The sequence below is a fragment of the Silene latifolia genome, chromosome 5, assembly GCF_048544455.1.
Source record: "Silene latifolia isolate original U9 population chromosome 5, ASM4854445v1, whole genome shotgun sequence".
Classification (NCBI taxonomy): Eukaryota; Viridiplantae; Streptophyta; class Magnoliopsida; order Caryophyllales; family Caryophyllaceae; genus Silene; species Silene latifolia.
In genome coordinates, this window is record NC_133530.1 from 86,517,501 (window position 1) to 86,531,538 (window position 14,038).

Below are 14,038 nucleotides of genomic sequence, written 5' to 3' on the forward strand. Positions count from 1 at the left end.
TTTTCATTTCGTTCGCGAGCATGTTCAGCAAGGTTCCTTACGTGTGCAACACATTAATGGTTCTGATCAGCTCGCCGATACGCTTACAAAGCCGCTACCTCGTTCAAGGTTTCTTACTCTGATATCCAAGACTGGTCTTACTCTTCGACCGACTGTCTTGCGGGGGCGTGTCAATAATATCTCGTCTCCTTGCTCTCCAAGTAAATAATCTTCCGTAAATATTATGTGTATCTTGTATTTAGGAAATTGTAATTTCCTCTAGCTACTTTCCTTATTCTCGTCTTGTAATTAGGTCATTGCTTTCCATATCTCGTATCTTGTATTAGTATATAAACCGATGTATTCTTTGCAATAAAAACACACATTCAAACATAATCTTACATACTTGTGTTAACCAGTTGGCTTTTTCGTATGGTACTATGTGTCTTTTGGGTGAGTTTTACTACCTTAAAATTCATTTTTGCTTGGATAGCCAATAAAGAATGGACTGTTTACAAGAAAACCAGATACGGAATGAGAAAGTTGCAAGATTCCGTGATAGTTGCAATTTCTGCACCAAGTACAGGTCAGTTAAAGGTGTACACTCTTATTTCAAGCTTGTTAGTTCAATGTGATCCTTAATGCACACCCTGATAAACAGTTACAAATTGTTGGGCAATCCATTTCATAGCCGCGACATGGTGATTTTAAACCACGCGCTTTATAATAAAATACAAAAGAGAGCAGTGAACACCTTCACTATTACTCTCTATTATATATGAACACAAAGAAAGAAGGTAAGAAAAAAAAATGACAATAACACTAAAAAGAGATTCATTTATATCTCATACTTCCAACTTGTTATAATGTCTTTAAAAGTGGTCCTCAAACAAAAAGGAATATAAGATATGTCGTGTGTGGTCAAAAAGAGCATTTTTATGTCCTAGTCGTAAGAATTGTCACTATTATAATCATGTTGCATGATAAAACAGAGGAAAGACGAGAAAACATAAAGTTTATTATCATATACTTCCTCCATTCAACTCCACTCTACCACTTTCTTTTTTCACGTTTGCCAACGCGTGTTTTACGCGCTAAATATCGTTGACTACGTATTTGCAAAAATTATAAAAGTTAGATATTTTTAATGTACTCGTAAAGACGAATCAAACAAGATCCCACATGAATATATTACCGCTTACGTATCGAGAGAAAATCGAAATTGAATACACAATCGTGAATAGTGCACAAAAATGAAATAGGTAGATTGGAGTTGAATGGAGGAAGTACACACTTAAAAATTGTCACACATTCCAATAAATTGCGAACTTCAAGATTAGGCAATATGCCATAAAAGACAAAAAAAAAGAAATCAAGATATAAAGTTTATTCTCATGAAAACCACAAAACAACATGAAGGTCACAAGTCAGAAAATGTTGGTGAGATAAAATAGCATTCTAGTTCATTCTTCAGGAAATAATTTGCTACATTTACCCTTAACTGATTTGTGGATGAACTTAAAACTTAAAATGGCAATTTAAAAATTATGTACAAGATGGAACGGAACCCCTCTCATAGTGATATCGATGAATCGTATGACAGGCTTCACCACATGATGTAACGAAAACTTGTTACTCATAACACACAAAAGCTAAATATAATAAGGAAACCCAAAGATAATTAGGGCCCCAATAATATGGGGGCCGAGTTCTTTGAGCCTAATTGAACACCCTGTTAAGTTGCCATACTGATTGTGTAGGATGTGGAAACTCACCGTGCTAGAGATGCCATAGTAGCTTAGCACAAATACAGATGGCAGGAAGTATACACTGACAATATTAAACTCATGGCTCATCCTTACTGTAGTCAAAGCAATGTATCACAGTTATACAGCTCATGTCAGTTCACTAGATTACTATTGGCCCTACATAGACGGTATAGAGATTTACAAGTAGGCTATGATCCGTATTGCTTCAATGCAATTGATCAAAGTTGTTTTATACTCCTCCCCAAATTCGTTATAATGTTAAAAAACTTTGATATGGGCGCGTCTTGGGAAAAGTATTAAAATATTAGTAAAAGAGTTGTGTGGGGTTGGTGGTAGGAGAGAGGGATGAATTATTAGTAGTTAAATAAAGAATTGTGGGGCAAAACATAAAGGAAAGTAATAAAATAGGAGTAAAAGAGTTGTGTGGGGTTTGGTGATAGGAGAGAGAAATGAATAAAATAAGAGTAAAAGTTTCTAAAAATAGAAAGGGGAACATTACTTGAATAATCCGTTTTGGGAAAGAGGGAACATTATAGTGACTGGGAGGGAGTAGTTATTTAGCCTTATAAATTGTGGAATATAATTTTAATTCTAGACCTTGCATAACAATATAGAGGTTTGAAAGCAAGAGAGTGACCTTAGCTAACAAGTCTATACGACATTTTTCATAGCCTTGAAGCCCTTGATGGTTCGACATAGTGTGCATTTGTGCTATACCATTTTGGAATCTTTTTATGAAATGTAGATATGAAGAACATGTAGAGAGAGATATGAGAGAAATTAAATTGTAGTATTCTGAATTGTGTGTATTACCATGACATATGATTTGTTTATATAGTACTTTGTTACACCGACATATGCTCAATTATGGTTAGGTAGAATTCTCTAACTAACTCAACTAACTGGTTGTTACAACTATAACAACCTTAACCAACTATATATGTCTATAGCCCCCCTTCAAGCTAGACTGGTTGTTAACAACAGTCCTAGCTTGAAAGAAAGTGCCTTGTGTTGCTCAGCTCCTAATGGCTTAGTCATCAAGTCTGCAAGCTGAAACTTGGACTGTACATGTTTAGTTTGTAAGAACCCTTCATGTTGCTTATCCCTCACAAAATGACAGTCAATGCTCAAATGCTTTGTTCTTTCGTGAATCACTGGATTCAAGGAGATGTGTTCTGCAGCTTTGTTGTCACATAGTAAGGGTATAGGCTTAGGAACTGCTGCTACCTTCAAATATGCTAACAGCCTGTCTAACCATACCAATTTTGAAGTAGTGTAAGACATGGATCTATACTCTGACTCTGCAGAGCTTTTGCTCACTGTTTGTTGCTTCTTGGTCTTCCAAGATACTAAAGATTGTCTAAGGAATATGCAATATCCACTTAGTGACCGACAACTAAAAGCACATTGCCCCCAGACTGCATCACTGTATGCAGTCAGGGGTAAATCAGAGGAATAACTGTAGAAAAGACATGTGTTAATGGTAGACTTCAGATATTTCACTACATGGACAGCTGCAGCAAGGTGTGGAGCACGTGGTTGGCTCAAAAATTGATTTAGGTGCTGAACTGCATAGGAGATGTCTAGTCTGAATATATTAAGATAGAGTAATGTTCCCACCAATCTCCTATACTGTTCAGGTTTCTCAAGTAAATCACCATTGTCAGTGGATAACTTCAGACCTCTTGGCAATGGAAAATGGACTGTGGAACAATTCTCTTTGCATATCCTTGAGTATATCCAAAATATATTTCCTCTGGTTTATGAGCAACCAAAGTGTGATTCCTAGATATTTCTAATCCCAAAAAATATCTCATCAACCCAAAATCCTTGATTGTAAAGGTACTATTCAGGCCTGCCTTTACACTTTTGATCTCTTCTTATGAATTACCAGTCAAAAGGACATCATCCACATATACTAAAGCAATGGTGAATGTGTTGGTGATGTTATCAGTTTTGGTAAAAAGGGAATAATCTTGCTTGGATTGAACAAATCTTAAACTTTGCAAGTATTTGGTTAATTCTTTATTCCATTGCCTTGAGGCTTGCTTAAGTCCATATAAGGATCTCTTGAGCTTGTAATATTTACCATCTATTAATGAATAGCCCTCAGGTGCTTTCATATAAATGTCTTTATCCAAAAAACCATGGAGAAATGCGTTATTAATGTCTAATTGATGGAGATTCCATCCTTTTGCAGTAGCCAAAGCAAGAAGTGTTCTGACTGTAGTTAACTTGGCAACAGAAGAAAATGTATCTGTGTAATCTTTGCCTTTAACTTGAGTAAACCCATTTGCTACCAAACGAGCTTTAAACCTTTCAACAGTCCCATTTGCCTTATACTTGATTTTATACACCCATTTTGACCATATAGGCTTCTTACCAGGAGGCAAATCTACTAATTCCCAAGTCTGGTTTTCTTCTAATGCTTGAATTTCTTTATTCATGGCTTCAACCCACCTAGGATCATTCTTAGCCTCTTTATAATTGTATGGTTCATATTCTTATAAAACTGTGGCAATGGCTGCTACATAAGAATCACCAAAATCATGCAGATCCCTCAGTATAGAAGCATGAAACACATCTGAATCAGAAGCAATAAAATGATGTGTAACACCCCCACACTCCAAGTGCCTTACCAGGACCACTCGGGTATAAGGATGCCACCATCTCGGTTACCCGGGCATGATATTCATAAGACAATAACGAAACAACTTTAAAAGTAAATAAAGTTTAAAGTGATTACATATCAATTCCAAACTGATAAAAAGAAATACAAGATTCTCAGACGGTCTACTGCTAAAACTATCAAAGCTATAAAACATCGTCGTCGACACAAATGAAGACTTCTAATCGCCACGTGATGACTCATCCCAGCTATCCCATACGCGTCATATCATACTCGCTCAATAATCGCTCACCACCTCCGAATGGATCACCACGATTTTTAAAACATTTAAACGGGGTCGGTTAATAATCACACAACTCAATATATCAACAATAAGATAAACAGACAACTTAACCGTCACACACACACAATCACACCAATCCCAACAATCTCAATCACCGGCTGTCCACTGGACCGGCTACGCGATGGGGACCGCAGCCGTACCCACCAAATCCCCGCTCCTCATAATGAGCGATAACCCTGTCCATTAATGTGCACATCCGTTCTGTGGCGGGTTCCACAGAAGGCGAAACTAGGGCGTGAAGCCACTCCCGCAATTGACTCCACTCAGCCGAGGACACGCCTCGAGAACCAGAGACAAACAATCACAATCAACAAACCATCACAATATAATTACTATATTATTCAATCAACCACAACACATCAACAAATCATCCCATTATGGGACTAATACGAGTAGGAAATCCTACACGGAAAGCACAACAATGATCGGTATCAACAAAACCGTATCAAAAGCCTCTTCTACAAAACCTCCTCCTATCATACAAACACATAAACACTACCAAATCACAATCTACACAAAACCCCCAAATCCCCATATTAGGGTTTAACCAACTTAAAGGAAAAACAGTAAAAAGGGTACATAGATCTTACCCTCGACGCAAGGATCTCAACGGTATAACAAACGATGAAAACAGACCTTCCAAACTCCGGGATTTGCTAACAATGCGATTAAAGGGATGAACGTACTTGCTTTCTCTCTTTGACAGTAATTTAGGTTTTGAAAAGTGTTTAGAATGATGACGGAAAAGATTATATACCTTAATCGCATAATTAACAAAACCCGAGAAATAACTCCTCAGAAACCGCTTACTCGATCGAGTAGCTAAGGTACTCGATCGAGTGCCCCCTTACTCGATCGAGTATCCTAGTTACTCGATCGAGTACCCAACGGGTCATAAACTATTTTAAAACGCAACTCACCCTTACTCGACAGAGTAAGGCCTACTCGATAGAGGACCCAAAGACTCATAAATACGGAGTATTACAGTCTTCCCTCCTTAAAAAGAACTTCGTCCCCGAAGTTCAACCCATACTCAAAAACAAACATACTAACTCGATCAAGACACAACAACGTGACTAAGAACTCAAAACAAAACTCCAACCCAAACATGAACTCGTAACACCAACTCCACTAACTATTCCTACCTCCACAACATGGCTCACGATATCGTATCGACTCCATTATATCTCTCTCAACACTAACTCCATACACTACCAACTAGCTCCGTAATACATCATCCAGAGCCAATCCAATATCAAAATACCCCTAACATCAAACGGAATGTTACATTCTACCACCCTTAACAGGAACTTCGTCCTCGAAGTTTACTTACACTCATAAACATCATCATGCCACTATCAAAACTCTCGAACTCCTAAACATCACACTACTACAAGCACGGCCATGGCCTTTTAACAACATCAACCACAAAACAAATCCCTCTTTTACGCTATGCTAACACTCTACTTCCAATTATTTTACAACACGCACAACCATGAAACTCACTTTTATCGCATCCTACTCCTCTTAAGACAAATGTTACGTCCTCGTAACTCACTAATACTAAATCCTTAGTTAAATCATCTCATCATCCTCATCACCACCACATGTCAAAGATAACCGCCTATAACCTCATTTCTATAACCGTTCCTATTTCTAAGGCTTTCTTACTTAAACAGTTCTCATACTTCAATTCACTCTGCACTCCATCTAACTAATACCGCAAAACCCATAGCATAACCAATACTCCAACTCTTCCACATTACCGCAACATGACATACCTCTCTATATAGACTATATAAAACTTCTATCGCCAAAAGCATAACTCACGATCCACACGCGTTACGTACACTCACACAAGATCTTCAAGTTCTTTTCTTTCATCACTGCAAAACTCATACATGACTTAACAAGACACTAAGTCCAAACACCCTTCCCTCACTGGCCCAACGAAAGATTAAAACCATCTGCCGCTTTCAGATCATTACCACACATGTTCTACGAATCACTTGCCATGACTATGTGCACCGATGTCTCATCTACAACAAGGTCAAATGTTCTGTACAACCTCTTACAACTGTGCCCTATCAACGAAAAATCACTATACCATCACAACAACAAAACATACACAACTTTCTCCCATATCATACTCTACCCTCACACCCAAGTTGAAACTGGTAAGAAACATCAACAAACAAAACAACAGTCAACATGTTCAACCAAAACTCACAAAGAACAACAGCAAACAAAACAACAATCTATGTATAACTGGTATTCACTTTCGAAAACTCGTATCATAATCATCCCGCCTACTCCACCACAACCGGTGACGGCATCACGACACCGTCACCAACAACCGCACCGCAGTGTGAAAATACCCGCATCACAACACGAAGTACCGTGCCCGGATCACCACCCGAGGCACCACAACCGCACCGATAGACATCACAACTTACTCAAACCCATAAACACTGACTCAGCATAACTTCTCAGACAAGAAAAACTTACTCAAATCCACATTATTAAATCACAACGCAACATATTATATGGATAAACAGATAAGCACCTCATGAACATCATCTCTACCATTTCACGGAATACGCATGTGTTATCAATACACATAAAATTATAACTAGCCATGCCAAATCAATCAAATTATTACCTTTTTAGCCTCATTCCATCAGATTGTCGTACCCTACATATATCACAAACATTCATATAACATCTTTATAACTATCACACCATACCGCTTCTCGTGAGGTCAGAACCTCACACAAACATTTATACACATCATAGACCCATAATCACATCCAACTAGTCAATTCTGATCACGTAAGTTACCACTCGATAAAGGTTACCTGTCGCCCGAGCTTAACTCATATGCCCCTCATAACATATTTTCCCATTCGCATGACCATCACCTCATGCCATACCATTAATATTCGACAACTAGCGCTTGCCTCGTATAACCACATCTTATACTCCTTTACAACCATACATATCAATCCGGCCTTTGTAAAATCAACCTCTCTAGGACTGCTGTCTTTCTTATCTATCATCACCCTTAACCACTAGTGACAACACCACAATACCACCACTGCTCGTATATCAAACCTCTTACACTCGTATCAAAACAACACGGTTTTTCTCCTATCTTTGGTTAACATCCCCAAATAAAGAACATCAAACCCATCAACAAAATTACCTCAACATTATTCCCAATACTATCTTAATTGTATCGTCATCTAACTTTCCACCAAAAATCTCATATCGTGTAAATACTCCACCAACTCTTACTCCCTTAATTCCTCGAAACTCATTATTAATCATGTTGTCCTGAAGCTCCCATATAACCATTAACTAACATCCTCATGATAATATCACACATTTCGATGATTCCTTACCTTTATATCACATAACTCCGGTGAAAATTTTTCTTAGCTTACTTTTTACTCTTCTTTTCTCTTCACATTCAACAATACCATTTAATAGCTCAACTCCTTATTACTTCTATCTAATTCTTTAGTGCTCCTAAGCATACCTTCTCATTCCGCCAAAGCTCAAATCTCATTATTTCATGTCGATATCATCTCACTCTTTCTTACCAGGGATCTTCTCTTATTATGCTATCGCTCACACTTGTCACTAACCTATCCATAAAATCAACGTTCACTGTTTAAACAACTTCATTTCATGCCGTTAAATGCCCAAAGAAATCACACGTAATTTCACCTCTTAATAAACCAAATCTCCCAAACTCACTCACTGTCTACAAATCCACCTCGCAACATGTCTCCATAAAGTTCACTATATACTACTCTTCTCAACCCCTTTAAAACGAACTTTCACTGTGTATATTCTTAACCCACACAACTCCTAACCATCTCACTCCATAATTCTTTACACATCTCAAGTTGCCACTATCCAAACCTTCCTTTCAATCTTTTCATTCTCACGTTCCTTAGACCCACATCATCCCTTACCCACTTTCACTTAATTTTACATCACTCAATTTCGCGAATATATCACTCACCACGTCTCACCAAAACTTGCACCATGCCTCAATCAGCTCATCAATATTCTTTTTCTTTTTCCACTTCTCAGCACAACCACATATAGCTCATCTCCTCCCACCAAACTCATACTCACCATAAGGTGCCACTCACCACCCCATAAGATTGGGTAACTTACGTATCAAGACCAACTTACATGTAAAACAATGCATAAAGAAGTAAAATAACAACTTTGAATTAAACATAATATGCAACGAATGTCAAAAGATAAGCATATGACCCAAAACAGGGGTCACTAGATCGAGTACAAGCCACTCAATCGAGTAAGGGACTTACTCGATCGAGTAGGTGAAGATCAGAAGCACGTAAAACAAATCACCAGGGCTACTCGATCTAGTAGCTAAGGTACTCGATCGAGTGCCCCCTTACTCGATCGAGTATCCTAGTTACTCGATCGAGTACCCCAATTCTCAAAGACTCCCGAGTTTTTCGTAAAAAAGTCATAACTCACTCATTACTTGGTCGTTTTGGGCGTGTGACCTATCATTAGAATCGTAAAAGGACAAGCTATCACCTCCAATTGGAATCACATCAAAATAATTTATGCATCTCAAGTTATAACAGTTTAAAGACAACTTCTTTATAATCGAAAAAAACACAACTACTTGATTTTACTTCCAAACAACTTAAACAACAACCAAGCAAACAAAACCAGTCCAAAACTCATAAAACCAGTATTCATAATCATATGTTACTATTTTCAAAAATCAAGCAACAACATCCATCATGCACATATATTATTTAACTCATTAGTCATGTACTAACCGCATACTTTAAATTTTATAACTTTTCGTAACACGACATTCTCATACATTACAAATCCTATTTCCATGTTACTAATACAACAACATTACAAATACACTTCGTCACTTAAACATATTCATAATCACAAAATTCATATTCTCATGCAATTGTTATCCCATCTTTTCCAACCAATTCATCCATTTCCAACACATTACTCATCATTCTCATACACTTTTCTAACAATTCCAACCAACATTGTAAACCAACTATCATGCAACATGCTTTCAATCAACAACATACGAAATCACATTATCACCATCTTTTCTACACATTCCCCATTCTCCACATACATACATCCACTGATTCATGCCACACATCACCATATAGGTACACAATTCACAGGATAAACACATAGCGATCCCGACTCATATCCCATGGTGACCGGTTCAAATTTGTAGGGCGAGTTCGCGACTTTAGGACGTCTCCCAAGTCTTTGCATTAGCTCCTACAACCTCTACCCCGGGTTCATTTTAATTGACTCCCTATATTCATTGGGTTCATTGGTTACAGGTTTTAGGATCGTCGCTCTGATACCATTTGTAACACCCCCACACTCCAAGTGCCTTACCAGGACCACTCGGGTATAAGGATGCCACCATCTCGGTTACCCGAGGCATGATATTCATAATACAATAACGAAACAACTTTAAAAGTAAATAAAGTTTAAAGTGATTACATAGAAATTCCAAACTGATAAAAAGAAATACAAGATTCTCAGACGGTCTACTGCTAAAACTATCAAAGCTATAAAACATCGTCTGACACATCGGAAGACTTCTAACTGCCACGTGATAACTCATCCCGGCTATCCCATACGCGTCATATCATAATCGCTCAATAATCGCTCACCACCCCGAATGGATCACCACGCTTTTAAAACATTTAAACGGGTCGATTAATCACACAACTCAATATATCAACAATAAGATAAACAGACGAAACAACCGTCACGCACACACAATCACGCCAATCCCAACAATCTCAATCACTCGGGTCCCACCGGACCAGACCACATGTCGGGGACCGCAATTAGTACCCCCACCAAATCGCCGCTCCTAATAATGAGCGATAACCCTGTCCATTAATGTACACATCCCTTCTGTGGCGGGTTCCACAGAAGGCAAAACTAGGGCGTGAAGCCACTCCCGCAAGTGACCCCACTCAGCCGAGGACACGCCTCGAGAACCAGAGACAAACAATCACAATCAACAAACCGTCACAATACAATTACTATATTATTCAATCAACCACAACACATCAACAATCATCCCATTATGGGACTAATACTTTGAGTAGGAAATCCTACCCGAAAGCACAACAAATGATCGAGACGGTATCAACAAATTTGTATCAAAAGCCTCTTCTACAAAACCTCCTCTTATCATACAAACACATAAACACTACCAAATCACAATCTACACAAAACCCCCAAATCCCCATATTAGGGTTTAACCAACTTAAAGGAAAAACATTAAAAAGGGTACATAGATCTTACCCTCGACGCAAGGATCTCAACGGTATAACAAACGATGAAAACCGACCTTCCAAACTCCGGGATTTGCTAACAATGCGATTAAAGGGATGAACGTACTTGCTTTCTCTCTTTGACAGTAATTTAGGTTTTGAAAAGTGTTTAGAATGATGACGGAAAAGATTATATACCTTAATCGCATAATTAACAAAACCCGAGAAATAAATCCCCGTAAACCGGCTACTCGATCGAGTAGCTAAGGTACTCGATCGAGTTCCCCCTTACTCGATCGAGTATCCTAGTTACTCGATCGAGTACCCAACAGGTCAGAAACTATTTTAAAACGCAACTCACCCTTACTCGACAGAGTAAGGCTTTTTCGATAGAGTACCCAAAGACTCATAAATACGGAGTATTACATGATGAACTGGCAATTTCAGAGAGCAATGAAAATCATTAAGCCATGTGGACACTTGTCTTGACCTTGTAGATTTGCGAGGCTGCTGAGCTACTGGAATAGATCGTGATCTTGCTGGCTGTCCTAGACCTGCAGTTACTGCAGGTGAATCTGCTAATGGAGTCATAGATGAACCAGTTGATATACTCTGCTCAGTATTCTGAGTGTCAACATCAGTTGCAGTTGCAGTAGTATTGTTATGTTGTTCTGTTGGTAATGACGTATGAAAAATAGCAGTACTGTCTGCAGGATTGACCATAGGAAACTCACAACCAGAACTGGTGCTGGATGTTTAAATGGGAAATCAAATTCCTTGAATAAGACATCTCTGCTGATGAAAACCTTATGAGTATTCAGGTCATAGAGCATGTAACCCTCGACATTATGAGGGTAACCAAGGAATACACATTTCCTTGCCCTTGAACCAAACTTATTCTTGAATGCAGGTGGCATGGTAGAATAGGCAGTACAACCAAATACCCTTAACATACTGAGATCAGGTGACTTGCCAAAGAGAAGCTCAAAAGGAGTTTTCATATTGATGACAGGAGATGGCATCAAATTAATAAGGTATGTGGCTGTGAGAATACAATCTCCCCAAAATTTAATGGGTAAACCAGCATAAAACTTTAATGCCCTTGCAGTGTCGAGAAGATGCCTATGCTTCCTCTCAACACGACCATTTTGCTGTGGCCTTCCAACTATACTTTTTTGATGGATGATACCTTTCTCTTTGAACAATGAATCACAAGTATCTTGGACAAATTCTGTCCCATTATCACTTCGAATAATCTTAACTACTTTGCCAAACTGAGTGAACACATAAGCTAAAAAATCTTTGATCAAGCTATAGACCCGATCTTTTGTTTGAAAAAGAATGGTCCAAGTATTCCTTGAATAGTCATCAAGCAAGGTCAAGAAATACTTGGCCCCAGACATAGCAGGAACCTTGTAAGGCCCCCAGACATCCAAATGCAACAAATCAAACAAAGCAGATGCCCTAGAAGAACTTCTAGGAAATGAAAACTGATGATGCTTAGCACGGACACAAGTTTCACAAAAATTATTGCCTTTTATTGATGACAAGAACCTGGTACAAATTTTAATCTATCAAAAGCTATATGGCCACATCTAGCATGCAGTAATTGAGCATTATTACAATTTGAAACAGTAGGAGAAACACTAGAGGTAGATGTTGTATTAACTAAGATTCGTTTAATTTCAGAAACAGCTTTATTAACTAAAGAATGCACATCAAAACTCCGAAATCTGTAAAGATCTCCAATCCTTTTCCCTTTGCCTATAACAGTCTTACTGGAAAGGTCCTGAAAAATGCAACATTGAGGATAAAATACAGCAGTTATATTAGCAGAATCAATCAACTTTGGTACTGATAATAAATTGTGTGAAACCAGGCACAAGAAACACATTGGTGGGTGTAATTTTATCAGTTAAATGCACCTTACCTACTTTAAAAACCTTTTTAGATGATCCATCTGGTAAACCAACCAGAATGGGTTTAGAAAGCACTACTATATCATGAAGCAAAAGCAAATTGAAAGTCACGTGATCTGATGCACCAGTATCAATGATCCAATCATGAATATGCAACATAGAATTGACAGAAAAAACATGAGAAAGTTCAGGAATTATACCTGCAAAATTGGAAGAAGAAATATGAGATTTATCATCAGAAATCCTCTTAATAACCTGATCAATCACTGATGAAACAATCCCATCAATCACAGAAGATGATCTTCAAAGTAATCAAAACCAGAAGACGTTGAAGTTACTGTGTCAGGCAAGATGAATTGATGTTTGGAAAAAGATGAAGAAATGGTGAAAAAGAAGAAAAAGATAAAGAATTATTGATTGATGACTTATGCGGAAACGAAAAAACTTTGAATCCTTGATCTTTGTCAAGAATTTTCACCAAAAAATGGCCAAGATTTTAGAACCTGGTAACTGATACCATATGAAATGTAGATATGAAGAACATGTAGAGAGAGATATGAGAGAAATTAAATTGTATTATTCTGAATTGTGTGTATTACAATGACATATGATTTGCTTATATAATACTTTGTTACACCGACATATGCTCAACTATGGTTAGGTAGAATTCTCTAACTAACTCAACTAACTGGTTGTTACAACTATAAAAACCTTAACCAACTATATATGTCTATACTTTTTGTACCATGTAATGGTCACGATCACAAAAGTAGGGATATGTGAATTAATCTCCACCAGGCTTAAGATTAGTTATTAAATATCCATGGGATATTTTCATCATTATAAGTTGAGTGAGCCTTAAGATTAGTTATTAAAGCAAATACAAACTAAGGTTCAAGTTTAGCTATTATGTTTCCAATTATAGATATAAATTCTACAAAGTAGTAAACTGGTGAAATATGAGTGCTTGACAAAGCAATTTGGATGTTTTCTTTGTATCTGATAATAGGAGCTACTGAATGGAAAAACCATAAGCTATTTCGAGTCTTTATACTCTT